Source organism: Schistocerca nitens, chromosome 4 (assembly GCF_023898315.1).
Source record: "Schistocerca nitens isolate TAMUIC-IGC-003100 chromosome 4, iqSchNite1.1, whole genome shotgun sequence".
NCBI lineage: Eukaryota > Metazoa > Arthropoda > Insecta > Orthoptera > Acrididae > Schistocerca > Schistocerca nitens.
Window position 1 is genome coordinate 953,614,639 of NC_064617.1, and position 15,574 is coordinate 953,630,212.

Sequence of the window (15,574 nt, forward strand, 5' to 3'; positions counted from 1 at the left end):
GGGGGTGAGTGAAGTGAAATGGAAAGAATAAAAGGAATTCTGTCAGACAAATATAGGGTAGTATCAACAGCAGCAGAAATGGCGTACCGGGAATAGGGTTCGTTATGAACAAGAATGCTGGACAGAGAGTGACTTACCGTGAATAGTTCACCCGTAAGGTCATTCTCATCCATATCGACAGCATATCAATAGCAGTAATTGAGAAATTCATCCTGACGCCAAAATCATAAAACTAACAGGCAGAAAAAGTATATGAGTATATTTGAACGGGTAATTCAACGAGTTAAGGGAGATGAAAATCTAATAATCCTGGAAGGTAAGACCGCTGCAGCAGAAGAAAGTGTAAAGAATTGCGGGAGAGAGGAGAAAACTAAATAGCTTCTCCAATAAATTTCAGCTAGCAATTGATCTTCAAGAATAGCTAGAGAGTGAGGTGTAGTTGGAAAAGGCTTGGAGACACGGGAGACTTCCAGCTAGATTACATAATGGTCTAAGATTCCGAAATCAGATACGGGATAGCATGGTGTAAATGGAGCAGATATAAATTCAGCTTGTTGTGTGTTGACTACTCGTCGAGTATGGAAACCTGCTTTCTTGGATCGCTAGACAACAATTTAAGCAAATTACAGTAATATAAATGGCAATACTTAACTTTGGGAATTTACAATGGTGTTGCGCAAGCAATTGGCGACAGTTCATGTAAGAAGTCTCTTCAGTATAGGCAATACTCAATACAAGTGAAATTACACAGTTCTCAAGTCGCTGCTGCAAAGGTCGTAGATCGGCTATTCTTCCAGTGAGCTGCGGCCAGAAGAAACACCGCTTATGTTCTCTTCGCCTAGAGGCCGCTGTTGTCTCTGTGTCGTTCTAGAGAGGGGTCGCTTAGCGTACTATTATTGTCTGACGTCGTCTCGCAGCCCTCTCTTCTCTAACGGTCTAGACCGTCGTGCAGGGGCTTGATTTTACGCCGGAACACAGCTCACAATATAGTAACGATGAAGAGTATATTGAAGCTTAAGAGAATCGCCTGGAAGAATTAACGCGGAAAAAAGCAGGGTTTTTAAGAAGTGAGTGTTGACGACACATGTTTGAACCTCTCTAAGCCTATAGATAGTGCGATAATTAATACTACAGTTGGTTGAAGTGGGATTTGGACAGTAAAACATAGACACAAGGAAGGTTACTTCCAAAAACACCTCTGGTAACACAAGAAACCCTTCAGCTGATCGACGTAAGAGGAAAAAAATCTGTGAAAGACGGAAATACAACGGTGAAGCTCACTAAGAAATGAAGCTAGTAGGATGTGTTGGAAAGCCAAGGGGAAATGTCTGAATGAGAAATGTAAAGGAATCGAATAATAAATTGTCGACGGAAGGACTGACAAGGGAAACGCAAAACGAATTTCAGTGAATTTAAGAGTAAACGTGACAGCGTGATAACACTAGGATTGCAAAGCAGAAAACAGAGCGAGTAGGTTAATATAGTACATTGAAGGCAGTACAAGGGCGAGGATATGTCTGATGACATGCAACATGAAGAAATGGGAATCGATATGGAAGACGTAGAGGACCCCACTATTGGAGTTAAAATTTAACAAAGCTTTGGAAGACATGGCATCAAGTAAGGCAGTATGGGTAGATAACATTCTTTCGGAATTAATAAAATCACTGTTGGAAGTGGAACCACACGACTGTTCTAGTTGGTGTGTAGAATATCTGAGAGTCGAGACATTCCATCAGCCTGTTTGGAAATATTTCATCCACACAAATCCGTTGACAGGAACACCAAATATGTCTGAGAAGTATCTGACAACTCACGCATGAAAAGTGCTGACACTAATAATACATAGAAGAACAGAAAAGAAAAAAAAAAATACTGAGAATCTCTTACGTAACGGTAAAGGCACCCGGGTGGCGGTTGTCATGTTGAGGTTAGAGATTAGATTAATTATTCATTCCACAGACCCACAAAACAGGGAATCCTCCTGGGTGTGGAACATGTCAGATAAACACATTACAAAAATGTAATTAGAAAAAAACTTGAGTTTCATTAATTTTAATGATCCTCAGTCAATAATGTACATGAACTAAATTTAAACTTCTAATATTTACAGGTTTAATACTTACATCTGCTTTCATTAACTCCATCATTCACACAGTAGCTAGTTACTTGGCTATTACAACCAATTGATAATATAAGCAAGATTTAAGAAAAATTAATACTTATTCATATTATATTTCGACCTGGATAAAGTGTTCGACAGTGAAAAGTGGAGCAAGATGTTCGACGTTCTGCGAAAAATCGTAGTAAGCTATAAGAAAAGACCGGTATTTACAACAACAGTTGATTCTCTTAAGAATCGAACTCCTGTGTATAAAACAACTTAAAACTTTTGAGTACTTTAAAACTGAGGTAGTGCATTAAATATTTGACGTTATGCATAAACGTGGAAAAAGATGGAAATTACATTTAAAGTTTGTTGCAAGTCGCTAAGTACTGTCATTATGAACTAGCGGAGGAGTATAGTGTGGGTAATTTGCGCTCCGTTTTAAGCAAAAGCTAGTTTTTCACCCATATAAATTATATAATTTTGCTGGTACATGCAGTGTCGTTTGTGGATACCCTGTGTAAAATGGGTTTCAGTTGTAAAGAAGTAATGAACTGAAGAAAAGTGTCACTGGATGAACATCGATAACATAGTAACCGATAAACGTTTCTCCATTTAGTCATTTTGTGGGTTGTGTCAGCGAGAAAATGGTACATCGGTACTTTAAACAGACTGTAATGTTCCTTGGAAGTAAGTAAATGCTCTCATTCTCAACTACTGGATCAAAATCGTCTGCGTTATTTGCACGTTGTGAACTACGCTGTCTAAAGACACATACAAAGTGTCTAACGATAATACTTGTCTCACTGTGATTTAAGATAAGAATGTGTCTCTTAAGGAGTAGACTACGACATGATTTTTAAATTCTATCTGTAGCTGCACGTTGTGTCCCAGTTACGTTATGACTGCTCGTGTGGAAATCCCAATTGCACTGTTATCTCGTGGCGAATTGCGGAATTACTATCCTTGATGTTTCAAAAAGAAGCTATGTAGAAAGTCAAAGTGTTAGCAATGCTGCAACAGGCATGATGAAGGTGAATGTAACAGTACGTGTCGGACACTCTTTGGAAAATGGCTATGGAGCAGTGAGGCAACAGCAGCTTTTTGAGTCCTCCAGCGTTTGTGGGCGAGAATTCATCGAATTCGATCCGAATACCGAGAGGAAGGTCCCTTGTTGCTCCCCCACGAGGACACTCCAGCCCACAAAGCGAAAACTGTGGCGAGGTTTTGGTCAGTAGGCGGATTACAGTCCTGGATCACACACTGTATTCGTCAGATTTGTCCCCATTCGACAACTGGTTGTTCCCCCAATTGAAGTTGGCAGTGGAAGGACAATTAAAGATATCAAAAAAATTACATTGCAGTACTAAATGAAACTCCAAAACAGGACTATTGTGACCATTTCAAAACAGTTTTAAAACGTTTTCAGTTGTATTTTGGTTCAGAGTTTGATAACTTTGAATAAATACAATGATTTTGGGAACATAATCGGCAACTTTCATGTTTCACAGTCACTGTCCTAACGGAACAGGGACACACTGTATACGTGAAACGCTAAAACTCAAGTGGTTACACAGACAGCCTGCAAAGGAGACCAAGTGACAGTACCCTGGGTTAGTCGCTTATCGGTACGTGTGCGACAGCATGCACTGCACAACAAGTTTCAAAACGCCACGCACAAAAGCGAGATTTCTCCGGAACTCATACTTCAGGTTCTATCAGTGATACACAGGTAAGAAGCACTCTTATGGATAGCCCTTAGGAGAGGGTCAAACTATCAATAATACACACTTCCTTTGCTTAGGCAGCTGAGGGAAGGCACTATTAGTACATGAACGGTTCCTTAGACAAACTCCAACAAAAATGTTATTTTTCAATTGTTTTGAACCTATATGTAGCCGCGGTTTCAGAGACGGCTAGACACAGGAAATGAGCCACAAACATGCCTGAAATTTTTGCGATGCATCCTTAATATACCAACCTCCAAGATCTTTCGAAATTTTGTTGATAACTTTATCCATTTGCGGGATAAATACGTTGAAATTTCCCTCACTTGTACACGAAAATTATGCACGCAAAATCTGCAGTGAGGCGAAATCTAAATAATAAATGACTGCAGCAAATTGATCAACGTTATATTCCTTAGGTGTTTACCTAGAACCGCCATCTTCCGATTTTCGAAAATCTTTGTCCTTTATCGATAAATATCTGATAAATATCAGATAACTTCGTTTTTGGTTAACAAAACCGAGCTCCAGATGCCCAGTTTGATATGCATGGCAAATGAGTGTCATTTTTATGATACAATCCTAAGATCCCGATCTCTATCAGTCTCGAAAAGTTTCTTGATATCCTTCTCCGTTTCCGAGATACAGAGGTTCAAAGTTACTCTACTTGCATCTGTATAATCCGATGTGAGGCGATAACTTAGCGTATAAAGTGATCTATCACGGAGAAAATACCGTATGTCACCGGTATCATCAGAATGTTTCAAAAACTCCATGCAAAATGTTTGTCCTCGTTAAATCTTTTGTGAGATGTAAAATTAGTTTTGCGTTATTTCAGTTTCACATAAGTAAGGTAGGAAAACTTTGCTGGCCCGTAAAGTTCTTTTCAAGAGAATGTCATGCCTTGCTGTGGAAAGAAAAAGAAGAGAACCAATAAAAACGTGCTCCAATCGGAATACACAAATGGGGACTATGCTCCCTTTAAAAGGCTTTGACGGAAAAGTGGGATACCAGCTGCCACATTCTGTCTTAATCACCTTTACAAATTTTCTCTAAAGATACGGCATGCGAACATATTTGAGTTAGAAACTTCCTGGCAGATTAAAACTGTGTGCCGGACGGAGACTCGAACTCGTAAAGTTTGCCTTTCTCAGATGGCAGAGCACCTGCCCGCGAAAGGCAGAGTACCCGAGTTCGAGTCTCGGTCCGGCACACAGCTTTAATATGCCAGGAAGTTTCATATCAGAGAACACTCCACTGCAGAGTGAAAATCTCATTCTGGAAATATTTGAGTTTTTTTTATGCTGAGAGGCAAGGAGGGAGTGGTTGTGCGAAATGGACGGAAAAGTAATCAACTCAGAAAGGCGGTGGACAAACGTTATGGTATAGAAATAGAGAAGCGGACCATGCTAGTAGGACGGAAACAAAGAGAAGCAGAATGAGGAAATTTGTGAGAGCCAGTGATAATGAGAAACAGTGTGTGTGACAAACACAATGACGAAGAAGTAATGGCAGTGAGAAGAGACAGCAGCAGCGGGTGGAACGAATTAGACAACAGCACTAAGAGAGAACAAGGTGACAATGATAGAGACAATGGTAGTAGTAGAAGCAGTAGTAGTAATAGCAGAACGAAGGAGAGTGTGACTCTGAGACAGCAGTCAATACCAGTTACAGAGATACAGGGAGACATTGAAAGCGAGATGGGCTAAATGAGTGAATGAGAATGCGCAAGTGCGAGCAACTTACAGCGATGGACTAGTGGGAGTAAACGAGTTACAGTTAGGGGAGCTTGTAGAAATGGGATGTGAACTGCATGTTAAAAAGAGCGCGAATATGTTCACACGTCAAATTATTTAGTCAAATTTTCAGAGGTCCTGAGACTCTGGTACCTCAGGTTGCAGTCAGAGTCTTCTAAAGAGGAGCACATTCGCCTATCTTGTTCACCGATAGAAACATTTTTCCACTGGTTAATAGAGATGTAGAAGAATGAAGAGGAGATAATAAGAATCGAAGACCAGAACGAGGAGCTTGGATTAAAAATGGTGTGAGAAAGGGCTGTACTTCTTCCCCCTATTGTTCGTGCTATGAATAGAAGAAGCAATGACAGAAATCAAATAAATGTTCAAGAGTAGGATTAAAATTCAGGGTTATAGGATATCAGCGAGATTCGCTGATGAGATTGCTGACGTCAGTGAACTTGAAGAAGAATTTTAGGGTCTGTCGAATGGAATGAGTAGGATACAGATTGAGAGTAAAACTTAAGAAGGCGCAAATAATAAGGAGTAGCGGAACTGACAATCGCAGGAAACTTAAGATCAAACTCGGCGACCACAAAGTATACTTACGTTGTGAAGCCAAGTGGTAGATGAAGGACGAAACAAGAAAGGCATAGGAAGCAGTCCAGTGCAGGCAGAAAGAGCATTCATGAGTAAATAAGTGCTCCACGATCAAACATTGGCCCGAATTCGAGGAGAAAATTTCTGAGAATAGTATATATGTTTGGAGCACACCATTATGCGGTAGTGAATCATGAACCATATGAAAAAGAGAAAAGGAGAAAACTCAATCATTTGAGATGTATCACAGAAGGATGTTGAAAAGTAAGTGGACTTATAAGGAATAAGAAGGTTCCCCGCAGAATCGGCTGCAGTAAGAAATGCAAACAGAAGGAAAATGCAAACTTACATTCTTCATAGACGGGTAGTATTTCAACATTATCTTCGTTGGTGTGCATTGAACTCACACAAACCTCTATCAGCAAAGGGCCGACTGAATGACCATTGTACATTTTCCTTATGTTTCAATATGTTTATTGTCAATTCAAGCAGCTACCTGCACTGTCTACTAATACATGGTTTCGTACTATGTAATTAATAACAGCATGTTTTGTGAATGGCCTTGGTCTTGAGGAGAAGAAATGGTTTACCGATTTAAAAAATTTTGAGTGCTATTTTAAAAAGTAACTTTTGCTTTATATCAGCTTACCGAACAAGATTACAAGAAAGTCAATCACACTGGTTAATCTCCTCATGGAAACATAAGAATATTTAATTCATGTGTCACATATTTTTTATTTTGCTTCTGGACAAAAACTTGTTAGCAATGATCAAGATAAATGGTTTATGCCAAAACTGCGAAGTGGTGTCACGTAGCAGTTGATGCCCAAATCGTTGGAGCCTACTTGAAGATCCCAGCAATTACTATAGTCAATTCTTTAACGCTACATGAAAAATGTCGACAGTATTCACTACTGTCAATGTTTGCAGTGCTAATTACTCCTTCTTCTCCTTTCCTTTTAACACACCATGAGTGACCAGTTATTTCTGCAACCTTGGTCGCTTTCTTTAGGTGGCTCATGACAGTGAAGTCAACTTAGAAGAAACGGAATATCATAAAACTATTACCGAAAGCCATCTCAACACTGGTATGGAAGAAATAGCAGTCTCCGGAATCTACGCAGCAGTAGCGTAGCGGAGGGCAGTCCACATTCCATAAAAAATGCGATGTTCAAGACGCTAAAAGGATTTCTTTTTGTCTAGATAAGATCTGAAGACTGTGTGAAAGTAGAGAGATTCAGACCATGGGACCAGCAGTTGGACACTGTGGTGACACGCAGGAATGTTCACTTAAATCCATGTAACTTGTTCTGTGATCGGCTCACAGTAATTATTTCAGTAGATTGCAAGATTTTCCGCACGTGCCTATGTGCAAGGATTTTGGTTGGACATTGCTGGAAAAATATCATACGGTGGGAGAGTCTATCTTCCTTCTTTCCTGTGCCACACCATTATTGGTTAATGGACGACTCATGTGAGTAGGATATTGTTAAAATTGTTTATAACGTCATTATTGTCCAGATCTCGCAAGGACTGCTATAGTTGGCCAGTGAGACTTCTATCTTGTCAGGACCAGCTAACTGGTGGAGTGAAGTGAGAACACACCTGCTTCAGGGACGCCAAGGAAACCCTTGTTGCAGGGACATCAAAGAGTATACTTTCACTAGGTCGTGGCAGAAAACTGTAGAGAGAGGTGTCCCCGACAAAGCATTGTATATAGGCTGAGCTGGAATTTCGAGTTGTTTTTATAAGTGACTATGCCATTGGTGCCTATCCGTTCGTGTCACTTGACTCTGAAGACTGCAGAATTTGCAAATGCCTTAACACAGGTCGTTTGTTTAAACTGTAGGCGAGGCTAAAAATATTGGTTCAAATGGCTCTGATCACTATAGGACTTAACCTCTGAGATCATCAGTTCCCTAGAACTTAGAACTACTTAAACCTAACTAACCTAAGGACATCACACATGTCCATGCCCGAGGCAGGATTCGAACCTGCGATCGTAGCGGTCGCGCGGTTCCAGACTGTAGCGCCTACAACCGCTCGGCCACTACGGCAGACTGACAGTGCATTTAACGACCGGTTTCATAGCCTAGAAGCCTTCAGCAGTTTCTTAAATTTCTCTCCAGTTGATTTAAAATTTTTTATGGTGTTGGAGCTATTCACTATAATACAGGGTGATTATAATTAAAGTTAAACTTTCAAAACGTTGTAGACGTAACACTACTGGTCAGAATGTCGTCAAATTGCGTGTTATGTCCTTAGGTTGGTTAGGTTTAAGTAGTTCTAAGTCTAAGGGACTGATGACCTCAGATGTTAACAGAACATTACAGGAGACGGGGGAAAACGTGTGGCAGAAGAGAAAAAGTAGTGTGAAAATTGATCAGTAGATGTCAAAATAAGTAAATGAAAATACCTGTTATGCACACGACGCACTGAAGTTCGTATAAATCTGCCGAGTACATGGCTTTTCCTCCTTTGACATCTGCGATGTTCGCCATGGATGTCTCGATGCAGGATCGCGCTTCGCTTGCAAAACTGTATTACGAGAACGATGACCGTGCACACGTCGCTCAGCAGAAGTTCCCCGACACTAAAGGGTTTGAAAAAAGACGTTGGTCTAATGACTGCCGTGGGTCTGGAGAAAATGACTCCAAAATTCGAAATGATGGCTTCTTTTGGTGTGCAACCTGGTAGAGGGAGGAAACGAACTGATTGGACGTCAGTGGAAGCAATGGCTATAGCAGTGCAGGAGGAGACGAGTGGTGGAGTGGAAACGTGTAGAGGACGGATAATTGCCCGAACATTGGACATACCCGTGAGCACGGTGCTTAAAATCATACGAAACATCCTTTTTTCCTATGCATTCAAAATTACCCATGTACACGAGCTACTTTCTGTTCACCCGCCAACAATTTCTTCCTCCCACGGAAGTGGACGACGATTGCCCTTGGAAGATTTTGTGGTCAGACGAAGCCCACTTCCATCTGACACGATATGTCAATACGCAGAAGTGCAGAACACGTGCAACGGAAAATCCACACCCAAATCAACCGGCACCACTTCATCCTGAAAAGGTGACTGTGTGGTGCGGGTTTACGGCATCATTTATCATAGGGCCATATTTTTCCGAAGAGACAGGTGCTTCGGGTCCTGTTACCTGTACCGTCACTGGTAAGCGCTGTGAGTGTATTTTGCGCAACGACGCCATTCACATCATTACAGCTCTTCAACAACATTGATGTGTGATGGGATCATTTTTATGCAAGATGGCGCATCTCCCCACATTGATAATCCAGTTGAGCAGTTGCTGAGTCACTATTTCGGAAATGCTACAATTATCAGCCGCCATTTCCCTACCGTCTGGCCGTCTCGATCATCTGATCTTAATCCGTGCGACTTCTGGCTGTGGGTCTATCGGAAAGATGTTGTATTCAGTGTTCCGACTGCTAACTTAACTGCATTGCAAACTTAGCTGTATTCTGAACGCGAGCCCGGAAACACTTCGATCAGCTGGGGAACATGCTGATTTTCGATTTCAACTTGTTGCAGAAAACGGTGGACAGCACATTGAACAGGTTTTGTGGCACTCAAACGGCTATTAATAATCCGATTTGGTTTTGCTTGATGCTTTTCACGCGGTGTTTGGCCTCAGGACAGTTAAAAATCGATTTTTTTCGTCCGATGTGATATTACCTTATCGTGGTAGATGGGCTTACATAACTGACAGTATCACACTTGTACACCTATCCACACTTAGTAGTACAGTTTGTTTAACGTCTAACGTACACCTTAAGCGTTGTTGTATGATTCATTTGTTATTTGTAATCTACCAATATTAAATTTTGATGCTTACAGTGCCATCTATTGCTACATTTTGTAACTATTTATTTTCCTTCTGCCATACGTTTTCTCCCTTCTCCGTTAATATTCTGTTGCAATTTGACGTCATTCTGGTCAGTAGTGGTATTTCTGCAGTGGTTTGAAAGTTTAACTTTAATTATAATCACTGTGTACATCAACAGATAAAAGAGGTCCGAGTTACACCAAGTGTAAACCGAACGGCAGGAATTCCGAGAGAAGTAGCGGGTAGACATACATAATACTTCCAATGTAAAGCTAATTTTCAAAACATTTTCCTTTGCCGTGTACTGCTGCGCGTTCCAAAATTGGTAATCGGTCAAGTTCAGATACAAAATACGTTCGGATCAACCAGTAGTAACAAGGCAGGTGTTGAACGCCGAGTCGACCAGCCAATTCCAGGTGCTGCGCGCTGCGTCCATCAATCACTGTAGGTGATTAATTGCTTCGGACACTGTCGACCGCAATCTGACAAAGACAGGTTGCTGTGTAGCTACTATTGACTCAAAGATACTATGTAACTGAACACGTATTAACACGGGAAAATTCCCATAGTGAACTGTAGTGTAAGGCATTCTAATAATTGAGACATCGCAGGTTTCTCAAACCGACAATATCTCAGCCCGTCACAAAAGCTGATTTTCATCAAATAAGTAATTCTTTATCGCATGAAATAAAACCATCGTGTGTGTTTTGTGGTATAATTTCATTGTCGACTGTCGATCACTGAAGTAAAATTGATCACCACCACTAGCAAGAGACGCTTTGACCCTAAACTAAGTTGGTATTACGAAAATTTTTTGTTTTATGCGTAATACCTGTTGGAAATAACTGTAGTACATTTCTGAGACCTTACTGCTCTCACATGTACCACCCAATCTTCCTGATATGGTATTTTAGTATTCACGTTAAAAGTTCCTATTTAGAATGTTGAAACAGCCAAATTCATCACTCCACAATTTGATGGCATGAAATGAGTATCTACAACACTTAAAGACCATAACATATTTCATGGGGACTTATTTGTTTGGCTACTTCCAAAATAATTGTGTCGAGTATCAACGAGAGAATATATGATGCAGTATGTGAATTCATTTAACGATCATTTTCAAAAGTAACCTTCTTTCATCTGGTGCCAGAGAGTAAAAGATCACGTTTAACACATACAATTGTATACCAAATGCAACAAGTGAACTAATAATTTTATTTTACGTTAGAAATGTTATATCCTCGCAAAATCTAAGACCAGACTTGTAATCAGCACAAAATTTCCGTTAATATTAAACATCATTTCACAGTCGTTTTATCTGTATAAAAATTACATACATTACGTTGCGCGGCAATGGCAGAACGAAAGTGGGAGGAATGTCGGACTTACATATTAATATTATGATTAATTTAATGTACAAAGGATAAACTCTTGCCGGCCGCGGTGGCCGTGCGGTTCTAGGCGCTCTAGTCCGGAGCCGCGCTGCTGCTACGGTCGCAGGTTCGAATCCTGCCTCGGGCATGGGTGTGTGTGATGTTCTTAGGTTAGTTAGGTTTAAGTAGTTCTAAGTTCTAGGGGACTGATGACCACAGCAGTTGAGTCCCATAGTGCTCAGAGCCATTTGAACCATTTGATAAACTCTTCCATGTAAAAATTATATACATTAAAACACTGCTAGGCATCAGGTAGCTTGATTCTACTAAAAAGTACATATTTGTACTTCGTGTTTATGATCTCCCATCCCTTAAAATGATGAGGAAAAGAATCTTCATACATTTATTTTTTAGAGGCGCCACAGGCAGTTCAGAGTGAGTTAATGTTGTGGTAGGTTGTTGTAAATGACAATACCTGTACTTCTGTAATTTCCTTTCAAAGTTAGGTTGCCATTACAGCGGATGGTGTGAACGTGTGCGTGAACTATGCTTACACATTAAATATAATTATATCTAGACATGTTTCGGCTTCGTGCTTTGTAAACGAGACACAGTGCCAACATACGTGAATCCTGAGACCAAACTCCTAAAAATAGACAAAAATCGGTTCAATTCATCGTTGGAAGCAATAAATTCCACAACATTTATTTGTGGAGTAATAGTGTGGGTATTCAGAATTAAGCCGTTTATTAACATCTAGATTAGAAGACACCACAGTATCTTCAACTTAATGATTCCCGATGGTTGTAATCGTTCACCTTTTATGTCCTGAAATTTATTACAGTGTTTGTCTTTAGCTTAAACAAAAGTACAATGAATCATTTTCATGTGTGAGCGTGTGATGTACTGATAAACACTCCTTTACCAAGCTTAATATCCTACGAACGCATCTGAGTAGTCTGAATTGTAAATTCGTGGCTACGCAGGTTAGTGTTAGGGTAGTGTTGTATTCTATGATAATCGAAATGACAGGAAAAGAAAAGAAGTGCCATAACATGTGTCACTCTTCTCGAACAAATACGAGGTCGCTTAAAGTAAGCCTTCGATGCATATTACGTTGTCAGTAGTGGAACATGCCTTCATTTAATGAGATTATGAGAATACGTTGTCATTAAACTTACGTCTTTCGTCGACTGTCTGACAGACAGTGTTTGTACACCACAAAGTCTCTTGCCAATGATAAACTGACAAAAAAAAAATTCTTCGTCAGGGTTCGAATCAGCTATCCCTACATCGAAAGTTACTCATTTATCCTTCAGTAACTACCTCGGCTACGGAAACGTTGACGATAAATTTAGGAGGTTAGAACTATGATTAGTGCATTCAGGCATGTAAACCGGTGTGATATACTGTTTTCCGATATTCTATCGGAGTAAATTTAGAGTATTTCTTTTTGGTTAGTATTTGTCTAAGAAATTTTGTCTAAACTTCATTACACTGTCTCACGTGGACACAGACAGTTATATACTTACATACACATTGATAACTTATAACATTTTCTCATTACTGAATTGGTATGAATAGCTATGGGACTGCTATGATAAACCGTTGAGTATCTTAATTTACACACCAAACAGAAGCGAGGTTAGCGACTTAATATGTGTTTATTTCGTCAGAGAAATTGGCAGTGGAATTCATTTCAAATTTATTTGCTGACTGCTGATTTTTTGAAATAATCTCGAGCACTCGCCTTAACCACTTTGGCTGTCGGTTCAAGCTCTGCGGACCGACCCAAACCTCCACATGTCACATTGGCTACATCCCACTATATTCATCACTTAATGCTCACCACTAGCGATAAACGGGAAATCTGGGTTCGAGTCCAGTCCGGCAGAAATTTTCATATGTCGCTAATAGGCAGTAGTCCCGCGCCTAATGCTGATGATGTCAACGAATTCCCAGTCAGCAAATAAATTTTGAATTATTCCTTACAGCTTTGTATCATCAACAAAGTTTGTTCTTACAGATGTGCAGGTTCCGAGGGGCGTTCAATACGAAGCGCAACACATTCTTTTCTAGGCCAGTTACTCTTGAAAAAAATGAGGCTCTTATTGCGGGACATCGTGGAATATTCCCGCTTCAAGACCTACAGTTTCATGAAGTTTCGATAGGTGCCTTCAAAATAGGGTTTGTGTATCAAAGGTGCGTTCCAAGAAGAAAGATATCACTGAATTTCTTTTGGTGGAAAATCTGACGATCACAGATATTCAGAGGCGCTTGCAGAGTATCTGCGGAGACCTGGTGGTGAACAAAAGCACGATGAGCCGTAGCGCGAGGCGTCTGTCGTCCTCTAAACAAGGTCAGGCAAACCTGTTCGACCTCCTGATACACTGCAAAGTGCTCAATTGCACATCTCTGTTAGTAGTGCTAACTCGCTCGTACACCATTTGGGGTACTCAAAAGTGTGTTGCTCGTTGCCTAACAGAAGACCATAAAGAACAACGAAGGACCATCTGAGCGGAATGGTTTGCGCGTTACGAGGCTGATTGTTACAGTTTTTTGTCGAACGTCGTTACAGGCGATTAAACATGAGTTCATCTTTTCGAACCAAAATCAAAACGGCAATCCTTGCAGTGGCGCCACACCACCTCTCCTCCAAAGCAAAAGTTCAAACTGCAATTCAACCGTTAATGGCATGGCGACGGTCCTGTGGATCTCTGAAGGGGTAGTTCTGTTTGATGTCCTCCCTCATGGTGTAGGGATCAGCTATGAAACGTATTGTGCTACCATCAGGAAACTCGAGAAACCACTTCAGCGGGTTCGTCGACACAAAAATGAAAACGAAATTCTTCTTCTCTATGACAACGCAAGGACTCACACAATTCTGCGCACTTCACTGGAATGTTCTTCCTCATCCAACCTACAGCCCGGGCCTCGCACTTTCCATCTGTTTGGCTCCGTCAACGATGCACTCCTTGGGAAGTAGTATGTGGATGGTGGGGAGGTTACTGATGCAGCAAGACATTGGATGACGTCGACCAGTAGAGTGGTACCATGCGCGCATACAGGCCCTCACAGTAAGGTGGCGTAAGGTTGTCCCACTGGACGGAGCCTATACTCGTAGTGAAAAACAGGGCGCTGTAGCGAAAAGAGTATGGAATAATACGGTGTTTTGTAATCTTGAATGCCGGCCGCTGTGGCCGAGCGGTTCTAGGCCCTTCAGTCTGGAACCGAGTGACCGCTACGGTCGCAGTTTCGAATCTTGCCTTCGGCTTGGAAGTGTGCGATATCCTTAGGTTAGTTAGGTTTATGTAGTTCTAAGTTCTAGGGGACTGATGATGACCCCAGATGTTAAATCCCATAGTGCTCAGAGCCTTTTGAACCATTTGAATCTTGAATAAAACCAACTTGCTTTCCGAAAGAAATAAAGTGAACGCCCCTCGTATGTGTATTTCCCAGCAGAAATTGACTGTGACATTGTAACCTCCCCACAAAATTCGTTTACATTTAATCTCCCCACAAAATTCTTTCTGATTTAATCCAGGCTCAAAATTCATTCACATTTAGTGTAACTTCAAAACAGAAAAATTCCTAAACCTCGCAACAGTAAAAATTATAATTATGTCGTTCACATTCAGTGTAACGTCCCAATTAAAAAATAAATTCAGTAATCTGGTAATAAAACAATGTAACTAATCTCTCAATTAAACTGTCACTCACTTATGACTTTTTCAATAATTCACTGTGAATTTAACCTGGTAAATTTGGGACGACAGCAGTGCTGCGTCATGGCCCTGAAAGATCATTCTGAATAAAAAAAAGGAAAAACTCTTACCTGAATGAAGTCGCCGGATATATCTGCTCTTGCAATAAATATTTCCGGCACAGCTCTGTGCAATGCTGGCCGACCTATCAGTCATTTATGAAAGAAAGCAACTGATTTTTCTATTGCAATAATCGGGATGATCATGGATGGGAGAAATTAGTAAATTCTTTAAATTGAAATGAATGGTTGTTAAAAGTTACTTTTTATGAGGAAAATTATTATTACGAGATTTTTAAAACATTTACATGGGACTTGAGATAACATTACTATATATGCGCGAGACTGCTATTTACCTTATACAATAATACTCTGGCTCCGACATCGCTGCACCGCGACCGGGCCAGCCAACGCGATA